Raw genomic sequence first — 13,877 nt, forward strand, 5'->3', positions numbered from 1 at the left:
CCACCTCCCTCTCTCCAAGCTGCCCCTGTGCCCCTGCAGGGGACACCCGGCCCTCCCCGAGTCGGCAGCGGGTCACAGAAGGGCCCTTTGTGACGTCATCGGGGCACTCCCCACTGCTGCCTATAAAAGCCAGAGCAGCCAGCCCCGGCCACCCAGTGTCTGGCACGGCTGTGACGGGACAGGGCAGGAGCACGAGGCTGCGGAGCAGTCCCCGAGCGTAGCCCGCGTCTTCACACAGCGCCGAGCCATTTCTGTGAGATTGCCTCTTCTCTACCCTCAGCCCGCAGGATGGGGGAGAGACGACCACCCAGTAGGCCCATGCTGGCCTGGGTGGAGCCCGAGGCTCGTCAGGAGAACACAGCTCCCACTGAACACCATGGGCCGCTGTTGAATGGTGAGCGAGGGCCCCCATCAGGGGGAGCAGGGCTGGGGCTAGGGAGCGGGGGGGCCAGCAAGAGCACCCTGCTCAGCGTCAGGACCAGCATGGCAGCCCAGCCCCCAGACACCCCCAGGGAGGTTGTGCCAAGGGAGCAAGCACGGGGCTGGAGGGAGGCCAGAGCTCCTTCCTCTCCTCCCTCCTGCCTTTGGCCACCCTCTACAACCCTCCTTCTTCTCCTGCCTTCTTAGAAGCTGACAAGTTAGCTGTCTACAAGAAAGAAGCGGAGAGCTTGCACAGCATTATGTCCTTCATCAGCAGCACACAACAGGTAGGTGTGGCCTTGCCATGGTGGCTGTGCCTGTGTCTCCTGAGGGTCGCGCAGCTCTGCTGCCAGGATGCTGGCGGGCTGCTGGCGAGGCAGAGCTGCCGCCCTCCAGGAGCCCCGCACAGCCCTGAGCCCCTCGAGGCTTTGGTCCTGCTGCCGGCCATGGGTCTCCCCTCTCACGCTCCCCGTTGTTCTCTCTGCCACCCGGCTGCCAGGATAAAAGCCAGAAGATGAAGTTCCTAAGGAGCGTCATCAGAGTGTTCAGAACTGCCAGAAGGCGCGGCCTGTGGAGCGGCCTCGATGCCTTCTGCAGCAAATACCAGCTGGCAGAGCATATTAAGGTGAGGGGACACCCCCTGGTGGCTCTGGGAGGGGTGCAAGGGCAGGCTGTGGGGACGGGACTCTCGAGGGCTTTGGCGGGGGCAAGCGCTGCGTGGACACTCAGCTGCCGCTGACGGCCTTGGGGCCATTGAGAAGCCCCGTCAGCAGCAGGGAGGTGGCAGGGCGGCCCTCTGGTGCCACAGCTGGCTGGGGGCACTGGGGCTCCACCGGCCCTTCTGACCTGGACCAGCTCTGCTGGCGCTGCCAAGCTGTGCTGCCCGATGCCTGGTGCCATCCCGGTTGTGCTCTGCAGGTGCTGCTGGAAGACGAGCCCTTGGACGTTCTGAACACAGCGGTGCAGCAGCAAGCCATGCTTGCACTTGGCCACTTGAGGTACGTGCCCAGCCCCTGCTCTGGCCCTGGGCCTGGCTTCCAGGCTTCCCCTGTCTAGGCAGCAGCCTGGCAGTGCCGGCCGCGGGGCCGCTGCTCGCCAAGCCTCGGGGCTTCTGGAAGGTGGAAGGCAGCCCCCATGGCAGGGACCGAGGCCCCGCAGTGCTGCGTTCTCCTCCCTGAGGCCCTGAGGCCCTGCTCCATGACAATGTGACAATGAGGCCCCTTGCTTTCTTTGCAGCTATGTCAAGTCAGCACTGGAGGGCAGGAAGAAGAGCATCCTGCTCGCCTCTTTCAACAGTGTATTCCTGCTGCCCTCACACAAGCATTTGGAGGGCCCAAGCCGCATCAACTACTTGGAGGTATGTTCTGGGAGAGCTCTTGGAACACCCATCCCTCTGGGTTGATCCCTGGCTGCTCTGTGCTGAGATCTGTGCAGATCCTGGCAGAGGGAGAGGGACTGGAGATCCACTGCCACCCCTTTGTTGTCCTTGCAGACCCTGGACGCCATGGACCGCATGCTGGGCCTATTCATCAGAAATTCTCCTGTCTCCGGCTTCTGGGAGCTGCAGGACATCTTGCAGGTCTGCCACTTGCCAAGAGCGGGGTTCCCAGGGGCGCTTCCTCACCCGGAGGGAATTCAGCATCCACTCCGGAACGGACAGGCCCTACTGCAGTGCCACGCACAGGCAGCACAGGGCAGGAAGGGTGCCCGCCTCCCTTGGGGGAACCGGGGGCTGCCCACTCAGGTCTTCTGGCAGCCCCGTATCCCCTGGCTGCAGACCTTTCCCCTCCACAGACTCCTCCTGTGTCGGAGAAAAGCCTTGCCCATGGCGCTCCTGGGCTTCCTTTGCGTCAACGCAGCGGCAGGAATTGGACCCCTCTTCCGAGGCACTGCACTGGTCACCACTGGTGCTGCTGCTGTCCACCTGCCTCCCTGTCCGCGGCGCTTTCCTCCCGAGATCGGAGGGCTGCGGGAGCCCAGCACTGATGCTCCTGCTTTAGCAGGCATCAGCTCCCAGGGCAGACCAGCACTTTCTCCCCTCACAGATTCTGCTGCCCTTTGCCAGCTCCCACAGCGAAGCTATTTGCGAGAGGGCCGTGGGGAGGGCCGTGAAGCTGACCAGATGGCTACCCACAAGATTCTCACCGGAGGTAAGGAGCCACGCACCCCTCCAGCCAGCCCACCTCCCCTTCCCCGCAGACCACATCAGCCTGCAGCTCAGGGGTGCTGCCGAGGCAAGCCCGGCTACAGACCCTCAGCTAGGGCTCAGCCCTGAAGCAAGGGCCTTCAGCCCTCCTTTGCCCATGGACCCCGATCCTGGGGGATGTTCGCAGTCCCTGAGAGCACTCTCAGGCGCCAGCTCTGCCCCCCGTCCTGTGCAGGCCTCAAGCGCCCAGGGAGCACGGTGGGAGAGCAGGCATGGCCGAGGCTGCTGACTCACCTGGGACCCAGCCCTGGGCACACTCTTGGCTCCAGGACTTCGGCCCCAGCTGCCTCCCACAGCACTTCCCTCCTTGTCTCCCTCGCCCAGGACCACAGCGCCGATGGAGGACCCACGAACGGATGCACAGAGTGCAATGTGCCGCTCCTGGGACAGTTGGTGGGATGGCTCCTCCTTTGCCACACTTGCAAGAACTGGCAGCTACGATGGGAGGCTTTGGATGCCCTTCACTACCTCTTCCGATTCCTCCAGACAAACAGTAAGAGAAGCTGTGTTGGGCTTCCTTCCCCTCCAGACACAGGCACTGCCTGAGGCACTTGCTTCTTTTCCTAAGTAGTGCCAAGGAGCGCTCTTGTGGAGACCTCTAGAGCGGTCTTCCTAGAGAGAGGATCCCTGTATGTACCCCTCGTATCCCTGCACTACAGCGCTCCAGCCCTTCGAGCCACCCCCCACACCTCAGTTAGGCCAAGAGCGTTTTAGTTGTGCGATTGCACGCAGGGCTCTCGTTCCTTTGCGTGTCCCAGGCTGGGAGCATTTGCATGCGTACCCCTGAGGCACACGTCACCCCTTGCTCTCTTGCCATCTCCGTTGCTCCCATCAGCTGTCTGCCTTTGCTTTCCATCTCTGTCCAACACTGCCTCCCATTCCTGGTGGTGAAATGTTCTCACATCTAAGAAGAATTGGAAGGTTTAGTGAACCACATGCACGGTTTTATGCAGCTCAGATAGTGCTAACATAGTGCTAACATAGGGCTCTGCAGCATCTCCGCCCTCCTCAGCCATTCCTACTCAAAAGCTCTTTTCGCCACTTGGTAAGCCTCCTAACAAAAGTGGCTTGTCCTTGTGAATCTTCTTCTTTTTGTCCCCCTCCGCTGCCGTGTTTAGGAAGAACAGCACCAGAAGCTAGTCAACAGCCTCAAGGGAAAGCCAAGGCCGTACCGTGGCTTCCTTCGCCCACTACCACGGACATTGCCACGGTAATGAGTTCCTCCCTTCCTGGCACACTTGTCCCAGCAGCAGCAGGAGACTTGTGGGAACACAGGGCTCCGGCATCAGTGCGGCTGGTGTGGCCTCGCTGTTCTGGCCCGCGCGGTCCTGCTGTCCCTGAGTAGGACCTCTCCATAGGCGGTACTCCAGCCTCACAGCAGCAGCTCCTCCTGGCCCTCCTGGCCACCGGCAAGCCCCACATATCTGCAGGGCCAGCACCCTGGGCCCGTGCCTCCAACCCTGGTCCCTCACCCCGAGGGCTCTTCTCAGCCCCCACCACGCAGGGACTGCAGCCCCTGCTTCCTGCTTTCCCGTGGGCGCTGCTGCCAGCACGGCCAGGCATCTGTCTCCAGAGCTGCTCTCACCGCTCAGTTCTGCAGCACCATCAGGGCACTTGCTGCAACGTGTCTTACGTCCCTTCCTCCTTGCAGAACTTTGGAAAATACCTCCAGCAGTCTCAGAGGACAGACGTCATCCTCCAGGTCATTGAAGCCCTGAGAGACTCCAACATATACGACAAGCAGGAGGCCGGCATTGTTCTGGATATGGCCATCGAAGACCCTGCCTCCTGGCTGACCGACGTAAGTGGCCTGTAGTTGGATTGCCCTGCCCGTTAGCCCATGTCAGGCCCCGCTTCCTCCCTGCCACGTCCAGCCCTCTCAGGCACCTCAGGCAATCCCTGGAAGCCATCCCAGAGCGATGGGAAGGGCAGTTGTGTGAGTAGTGGCTGAAAATACGTCTGCACTCCACTTTTGCCTCTCCAGGTGCCAGAGATCGTGAGGTGCATCTACAGACACGTGGAGTGCATCAACACGGCATCAGCCCGGCGCAGCCTGGACATCCTCATCCTCTGGCTGGCCAACCAGCGGCCAAGGGAGGTGGCCAGCACCCTGCTGCAGATCTCGCCATCATCTGACAGGCATGCCAACCTTCAGGGCTTCTTGTATGGGAGGGGAGGGGACAGGACACATCCGCCTGACACATCCACAGCAAACTGCACGCTGCGTTTCCAGAGCAGGGCCCTCCACGCCGCCATGCTTGCCAGCCGTGGTTCCTTGGCCACAGCCAGGGCAGCCAGAGCTGAGCAAGCCAGCCAGGATCCCTGCCACCACAGGGAACGTCATCTCTGCCCTCTCCTGCTTGCCTGGACAAGGCTCCCAGGGCACCCCAAGGGAGGGGGGCGGCAGGGCCAGGGCTGCAGGACAGCCTGGGGCCTGCGGGGCCTGTGCAGGCCACGGCGCTGGGGCGGAGTGTGCCCTGCTGACTGAGTGCTTCGTCCTTGCAGCGCTGCCCTGGCCATGTGGGAAACCATGTTCTCCCAGCACCAGACGATGGAGAATGTCCTGAGGGAGACACTTAGCGTGCTCCAGGAGCAGAAGCTGCGCAGGCTCCCGGGCTTCATCTCAGAGGACAACTGCATCCCTCACTTGGCGGTGAGTTACTGGACGAGGCCTTGCTCCTCTTCAGGGCCGTGTGTGTGCCTCTGCCCATCTACCCCCAAACTGGCAGCTCCTCCAGGACGTCCGTGCGGGAGCAGCAAGCAAAGAAAGGCTGCTGGGTGCTGCCAGGCACAGGGCACTCAGCGGCCCTGCGGCCCTCCACAGCCACAGCTGCCCCAGGACAGGCTGCCTGGCCCCGGGGCCCCTGGCCTGAGGCGCCGGGAGAGCCGGGAGCTGCCTGCAGCCTCTGACAGTCTCTCAATGCTGTGTTCCTTTCAGCTGCTGGCCCACCCAGATGTTGGAGAAGACGACTCGGGGGCCCTGCACCATCTCCAGAGGCTCTTGAAGCATCCCAACCGAGTGACGCACTCGCTGGTGCTCAGCGCTCTCCTCCGAGCGTCAGAGACACCTGTCATGGTGAGTAGGGCACACTACTGTGAAGGCCGGTGGGCCTTTGTCCTGAAGGTATCATGGCCTGCTCCCGGCCAGCTGGGAGAGCTCTGCTCTGCCCGCAGCTCTGTGGCGCAGAAGAAATGGCCAAGAAATGAGCTGGCCATGGAGGGGCCCAGCGGCTCTCTGGGGAGCTTTCCATGCATGCCATGTACCTTTTGGGGCGGGTCCGAAAGGGGGCACAGAGTCTTTGCTCAGCTGCCCTCCTTTTCGTCGTGCTGCCTCTGCGCGAGCAAGATGGCAGCCTGGTGCTCTGGCACCACAGGCTTCTGCCCAGGGTGGCCTTTCATCGTTTCACCAAACGGAAACTCTGTCCTTCCTCCAGGCAAGAAAACTTCCCGTGCTGCTGCCAGGCATCATTCAGGGCCTGCAGGTTGCCAGGGCTGACACCAAGATGAAGGCCCTGCTTCTCATCGGAAACGTGATGGACCACGTGAAGAGGAAGCAGGCCAGCTCCATCGCTCTGCAAGTGGCTGGGGACATCCTGCCACTGTTTAACGATGTAAGGCTGCTGCGGGACCTGAGCCCACAAATGGGCACTCTCATGACAGCTGCCCCCCGTGAAGGAGGCCTCTTACGTTCCCTCTAGTGGGGCTGCGTCCTTTCACTGTGGCTACAGATCTGGCCACAGCTCCTTTGAGCACACTCTGATTCTGTAGCACCTCCGTTCACGTCAGCCACCCTAACGCCCCTGCTCACCGCGGGCAGGGAGCAGCTCTTGCTGAAGTCTTCCTCTCTTCCTCCTACCAGGAGTGCAGCCAGCTGCAAGAGCTCTCCATCTGCCTCTACAACAAAGTGATGCAGGCTGCGTTGTGGCGCCACAAGAGGCAGCTGAAGAAGGTCGTGCAGAGGAGCCTGCTCCCACTCTTTTTTCACCTGAGTGACCAGACCCAGAGCGTGGCCAAGGTGCGTATGGCATACCTGACTAGAGGGACTAGCAGACTGACACCACAGGGGTTGCCTGGGTGTCCGGGGCCAGGGCTGAAGGTAATTGGGCACTTGGCATGTGTGTCCCTTCGGGGTGCAGCCGCCTGCGTCATGGAGAATGGGGGCACAGCTCCCCTCCTTCCTTATGCCAAACGCAGTTCACACTCACCCCCCACTGCATTATCCCACCGTGGGCTGGGAAAGGCCTGCAGCCCTGCCAAGAGGTGGGGGCTGCCAGGTCCCCTTCCCTGGGCTCTGGTGCCATCTCAGCCTCTGCTGCTCTGCAGGCCTCCCTGGAAGCCCTTGTCACCGCTGCAAACTTCCTGAAGCAGGAAAAACTCAAGCACCTGGCGCAGACAGAGCAGACCTGGAGGATCGCAGAGTGCTTGGTAAAGACAACAGCTCTCTCCATACCTCAAAACCCCAGCCCCACAGGGCTCGTGGCTGGGAGATGGGAATGGCCTGAGGGGAAGGGGGGGTGTTGGCAGGAGGGAGTGGTCTGTCCAGCTGGGCAGGGTCTGCAAGCCCCGTAACCTTGCGCTCTCTCCAGCTCATGCAGGACAAGAGAAAGGTGGAGAAATACCTGCAGCAGAGCCTGCCGTACCTGCAGCACACTCAGGTCGCCTTGCGGGAGGCAGCCATCAGATTCATCGGTGAGCCACAGCCCCCAGGGTCCCTCTTTTGTCAGCCTTTGCCAGCCCCAGTGTCCCTAGAGTCCCCCCCGGGACTGGGTCCCCATGCGAGTGGGCCTGGGGGGCGCCTTGCAGGCTTCTGACAGCAGCTTTGTGCCTAGGTCTTGCCGCACAGCACTGCAAGGACCAGAGCGAGAGGAAGATCCATGAAATCTGCAGCAGTGAGTGAAGGCAGCGGGGTGTGGGTCCACGACCAATGGGGCAGGGGGCATTCACCTTTTTCAGAGGGAAGGGAGAAAGTTTGTATGGCCAAAAGCTCGGCTGGGGTTGAAGCTGGCCAGTACCGGGGTGGCTAAGAGAAAGGGCTTTTCTGGAGTATGTTAACAGCAAAACACGTCTGTCTACAACTTCCTTGTGACGGGGAGCAGACAGGGAGGCACCGAGCTCTCCTCTCAGGCGACCGGTGATAGGAGGCGAGGGAGTGGCTTAAAGCCGGGTCAGGGGATGTTCAGATCAGATTTTGGGGAAAAGTTCCTCCCTGAGAGGGTGGTTGGGCACTGAAGCAGGCTCCCCAGGCAAGCAGGCATGGTGCCCGAGCTTGTGGGTGTTCAAGAAGCATTTGGACAAAGCTGTTGGATATGTGGTGTTAAGTCCTGTGCCGTCCAGTGTGCAGTCAGGAGTTGGGCTCAGTGATCCCTTCCAACACAGGATAGTTAATGATTCTCTGACTCTAACCCCTTGGTCCCTCTGTGTCTTTGCGGGAAGTGACGGGTGGAGGGGTGGCAGGCTCTGCCCGCAGTCTCTGCAGACAGGTGGGTTTCATTTCTGCTCTGTTGCTCTCCATTGCAGTCCTCCAGCCCTTGCAGAATGACGAGGAGGAAAGTGTTGTGTCTCTGGCCACTCAGACCATCTTCATCCTGACACGTCCAAGGGAGCAGCTGACATCGAGCTGGTGCCGGCGGGCACTGTGCTGCTGCCTCTCCTAAGCCAGGGAGAGGCACAAAACCTTCAAACGCCTGCATTCCATTAAAACTCCAACAACACGTGCAGGGCCGGGGAATCCTTTGCATGGTGTGCTGAGCATTCCAGCCTCTACCATAGTAGGCAGCTGTAAGGGTTTTAGGTGGTGTGGTGGGGAATGGCTTAGGAGAGGTGGCTTGTGGAAAACGGACTCCACAATCCATAAGATTGTAAAGTAGGTGTGTTTATTCAGCGCTGGGCGGCACGGGGGTAGTCCCCCTGTGAGAAACAAAGTTGCTCACAAATACCAAAAACAAATATCAGCTGGTATTTGTTGCAGAAGGCATCGAGGCCGCACCACAGGCCACAGTTTCTGGCAGTTCTGCAGACGCTGATGATGCTCCTTAGGAACTTCATCTTCAGGTCTTTATCCTGGCAGCCGGGTGGCAGAGAGACCAACGGGGAGTGTGAGAGGGGAGACCCATGGCCGGCAGCAGGACCAAAGCCTCAAGGGGCTCAGGGCTGTGCGGGGCTCCTGGAGGGCGGCAGCTCTGCCTCGCCAGCAGCCCGCCAGCATCCTGGCAGCAGAGCTGCGCGACCCGCAGGAGACACAGGCACAGCCACCATGGCAAGGCCACACCTACCTGTTGCGTGCTGCTGACGAAGGACAGAATGCTGTGCAAGCTCTCCGCTTCTTTCTTGTAGACAGCTAAGCTGTCAGCTTCTAAGAAGGCAGGAGAAGAAGGAGGGTTGTAGAAGTTGCCCCCTTAATTAATTTTCAGAGAGCATTGCATTAATAATAGAAAGGAATTTATTGAGTAAGCAACAGCAAGCAAAACAGCGCTGGGCGGCCGGGGAGTCTCAGCTCTGCCAACGGCGCGCACCTCACCCCCGCCAGGGTCCCTTTTTATATTTTGGTAATTCCGGGATTACGCAGCACATCTGGTATATTCTGCGACTGCGCGCACTGTTGGTAGGGGGTCGTCTCTGTCCCTCTGGTGGTTGTGAAGATGAAGGCCATAGTCTTCCTCGGCGTTGTGGTTCAACTTGTTTTTTGTTTTTTTTTGGTCATGTTGGGCCAGCGTGAGACAGGAAGGCAGGATGTTGATACACTAGTTTAGCAACTTATCAGGAGGTGGTTACATGAGCTTTGCAACAGTGTCTTTGAACAAAAGAGGCAGCTGAGATGCAGAAGGAGAGAAGGGGAGGGGCCTTCTCTTTTTTGTTACATTAAGCAAAAGAATTTTCATAGTGTCTAGCCAAGTATTATACAGCTCCTTACTTCAGCAGGGAGCTTTCGCAACTCCCGCTCCTCAAACGGAACTCCTTGTTTTTGTAATACAAAAGACAATGAACAAACATTTATTGTGTATTACATAAGCTGTCAGCTTCTAAGAAGGCAGGAGAAGAAGGAGGGTTGTAGAGGGTGGCCAAAGGCAGGAGGGAGGAGAGGAAGGAGCTCTGGCCTCCCTCCAGCCCCGTGCTTGCTCCCTTGGCACAACCTCCCTGGGGGTGTCCGGGGGCTGGGCTGCCATGCTGGTCCTGATGCTGAGCAGGGTGCTCTTGCTGGCCCCCCCGCTCCCTAGCCCCAGCCCTGCTCCCCCTGACGGGGGCCCTCGCTCACCATTCAACAGCGGCCCATGGTGTTCAGTGGGAGCTGTGTTCTCCTGACGAGCCTCGGGCTCCACCCAGGCCAGCATGGGGCTACTGGGTGGTCGTCTCTCCCCCATCCTGCGGGCTGAGGGTAGAGAATTAAGTAAACAGGTACAACTTTGGGAATGAAAGGTTTGGTTATAGAACTAACTACTTGGTGGTATCATCCTGACCATATATATCCAGTACCAGATTTGCCCTCCATGGAACAAGGCAGTGTCTCCACATATCACTCTTTTGTTCAAGTTGTCATTTTTTTTTTCCCTATAAAGTTGGACTTTGCCATGGTAGCACTAATGTTGAATTTAAGTTCTCACCTCTGTATTTAGCAATTTGAAGAGAAACTCTCTGTCAAAGCGTCCTGGTCTTCGTAAAGCAGGATCTATAGAATCCAGTCTGTTGGTAGCTCCGATTACCACAATCTCCCCTCTGTTATCTATGCTGTCCATAAGCGTCAGAAGAGTTGAAACAATGGAACTAATAGAAAAATATAGGTTTTACTTACCGGTTCAGTAAATTTTGTTCCATTCCACATGACTTTCTTCCATGAGTAGTCATAATGGACAAGCTTTTTAAGGACAAGACTCATTTTAAGACATAAAAAATAGGTAAGTTAACACAGACCACTTGCTGATATCAGGCTTAGTAAATTGGTTTCAACTATCGTTTAGAATCACCTGTTTTGGCATTGAGTTACAAGTTTTCAGGATAAATTAACGTGTTCACAGTAAATTAAACAGGTCATCATCCTTTTTTTTTTTTTTTTTTTCATTTTCCAAAGATCAAGCAGATTTTATGTAGGTGCAAAACTGTAATACCTATGAATGTCAGAATTGCATGGAAGTGCACTTAGAACAGTTGCAGAAATCTAGACTCAGGCCAATCTTTATCACAAAACTTTGTCATAGCCAGAACCTAGAAATCCCTACCCAACCACTAGCACATTGTAATCTCTTCACAGACCAAGCATTAGGAATCACCAACCCCATAACACAGTACTTTTCCCACACTGATGTATTTTTTCCCTAAGACTAAGATTGCAGTCACCAAGCAGATACCTCAGTGAGAATCTATACCAGCCTTACCACATTAGGGAAAGCACACCAAAACCAAGTTAAATATATTAGAAGCCACAAACTTGCTGGACACAAAGTTTAATCAAGATGTTTTAGCTGGGGTGCGTTTCATTTCTTAGGGGTAAGGTTATGCTGCAGTCTGCAGAGTGTGAAGTTTATTGGTCAAATAAATTGATTAGTACTCAGTTCTGTGGTGATGCAGGTCCACTGCTCCAATCAGGCATGCCAAGTTCAATGAGACCAGACATCTCAGCACTACTACTCCAATTTCCAAGCTCTGTTCGGGTCTCTGAGACTGCTTGATCTCAGCATATTGACCGTGCAATTAGTGTTAAACTAAAAATGAAACTCTACAATGAAAGTGTATAACTGAGTATCAAGTATCCATTGTCTATGAATTCAAACTTGTTTATATTTTACATTTTCTTTGAAAGCTAAACCTCCATCCTGTATGTATATGGAAAACAATCTAAGTACAGCTTCAGCTACCTTAGCGACGTTTAAGTAAAAACAGGAATTCAAAATACTTGTTAGAATCTGCAATGCAGAAGGCAGTGCTGTGCAAGTGCTACGGGTTATAAGTTTTGCTACCAGCTTGCCTCGAGGGATGGAACAACTAGGAATATATATATGAAATTTTTAGTTGACATAAGATACGGATATTGAAAAAGCTTCTGAATTCCCCTACAAGCATAAGGCTTAAGATTCCTAGAAAACCGATTTTTTAAACACCAATTTAATAAGGCCAACAAATGATTAATATTTGCTATAACAGTTGAAAGTTATGCATTTTAGCTAACACCAAAGTTCTGTTTTCCAGGCAGGCTAGAAATTATGGTCAAAGTATGGAACAAAATCGTAATCAGGTATAGAACTAAAGTGTTTTGAACTAGTTTCTTACTCAGCTTCAAACATTTTTGCTAAGGAATGTTGCAGTTTGAAGACATACTGGAGACACGTTTTCCATATAATTGAGAGGCTGCCTGTGAGAATTCTCACACTGGTAAACATCATGAAATCACAGGCATCATAGGCCAGTTGAAACAGGAACTAATCTGGTGAGTTAGCACCTAGGGGTCTCACTAAAGGAAAAGAGCCACAAAGACACCTCTCATACTATCATTTACGAAATGTAAACAAGATCAGGGGAAGAAGAGGTTTACCAGCTAGTTCATGCCAGTCAATTTGGAGTATTTCTGGCTTTAGTCAAACTAGCACAACTGGCAGAAAGCAATCAGAAAACAGGCAGATGTGAAGGAAAACAGAACTGTCTCCTCCACACTGACCTATAAATAAGCTTTGTGTGAAACAAAAAAGAAAATTAGCCTTACGTGGTTGAACAACATAGTCATATTAATAAAAAACAAGAATGATACCAAAAGATCAAATGGGGATTCAAAACTAAGATTAAAGTCTTCCATATTTCTGAATGCCTGAGTTCATCTTGGCATGGACAGGGAGAAGTGCAAGAATGCTGGCCATTTCCCTCTCATGGAAGCTTGGTTTGACAATTAGTCTTCTTTTTTATTTTATTTATCCCGCAAAGAACGCATCAAAACCTGTGCCATCATATCATCTTCATCAGCATCATAATCCTATGAACAAAGGGTACAGAAATTCTTTTACTGCCAGGGCCATATTGGTTAACACAACACAAAACCAGCTGTCTCCTCCTCTGACTTAACAGTAATTCAACTTCTCGCATTATACCATCTGCAAGGACTACATTTTACAGTAGTGGCTACATAAAAAAAGCTGGGTTTTAAGAGTCATCAGGCTCACGTATTCCAAGGATGAAGAAACACGTACCACAAAAGCATCGTATGAAAACCGGTGTCGTCTCTGAAGGTGTTCCATGAAGTTAGCACTCCTGTAATTTGGATCTCCCCACGGCATCGAGGCACAAATTGGGCAAACCACTTGTTTTGCATCCATGCTGTGCAATGTTTTTCAGTGCTCAACTAGTCCTTCTTGATCAAAGCTTTTCTTGCTGCAATATGGACAAGGAAAGGTGAAGCGATTGGGGAAGTTCCTGGTGTTGTGGAGTGGTTCTTTAGTCACAGCTTTCACACCTTCCATGATATAGTTCTGGTACTTTGAACAAGAAGCTGCGTGGCTGCGCATCTTTGAGAGAAACATCTTTTTGTTGCAGCCGTTACAAGTGGTTTCTGTCGCTTCGAACTGCTTTTCCAAGTCCAGAGCCCTGCTGCCAGGCGCCAGGGTGCTGCGGCAGACACCACAGACTGGCTTTTTGAGCTTGAGGCACTCCTGCAGGCATGGTGTGCAAAACACGTGTCCGCAGGGGACGCACATGGGGCTGTCGAACACCTCGAGGCACACGGGGCAGGTGAGGCGCGCCAGCGGGTCGGGCCGCTCGAGGCCGCGGGTGGAGGGTGCGCAGGATGCTGAGGATCCGCCACCGCCCCCTGCCACCGCCATCTCGCCGGCGGCCGCCGCACAGCCACGCCCCTGGCGCACGCTTCGTTGGGTTAGAAACTGGCTGGATAGCCGAGCCCAAAGAGTCGTGGTAAATGGAGTCAAGTCCAGTTGGAGGCCAGTCACTAGTGGCGTCCCCCAGGGCTCAGTGCTGGGGCTGGTCCTCTTTAATATCTTCATCAATGATCTGGATGAGGGCATTGAGTGCACCCTCAGTAAGTTTGCAGATGACACCAAGTTAGGTGCGTGTGTCGATCTGCTCGAGGGTAGGAAAGCTCTGCAGGAGGATCTGGATAGGCTGCACCGATGGGCTGAGGCCAACTGCATGAAGTTCAACAAGGCCAAGTGCCGGGTCCTGCACCTGGGGCGCAATAACCCCAAGCAGAGCTACAGGCTGAGAGATGAGTGGTTGGAGAGCTGCCTGGCAGAGAAGGACCTAGGAGTGATGGTGGATAGTC

General features: G+C 55.2%; 1 pseudogene across 1 annotated transcript; it reads right to left on the reverse strand.

Annotated features, from left to right (window-relative positions):
* Positions 1 to 12,486: 12,486 nt before the first annotated feature.
* On the reverse strand, positions 12,487 to 13,422 carry LOC311428557 (E3 ubiquitin-protein ligase RNF114-like; annotated as a pseudogene). Its single transcript has 2 exons — positions 12,793 to 13,422; positions 12,487 to 12,578 (listed from the first exon to the last, which is right to left on the reverse strand). The product of its transcript is annotated as an E3 ubiquitin-protein ligase RNF114-like (transcript).
* Between the last annotated feature and the right edge of the window lie 455 nt (positions 13,423 to 13,877).

This window comes from Aythya ferina, assembly GCF_964211825.1.
Source record: "Aythya ferina genome assembly, contig: HAP1_SCAFFOLD_92, whole genome shotgun sequence".
Classification (NCBI taxonomy): Eukaryota; Metazoa; Chordata; class Aves; order Anseriformes; family Anatidae; genus Aythya; species Aythya ferina.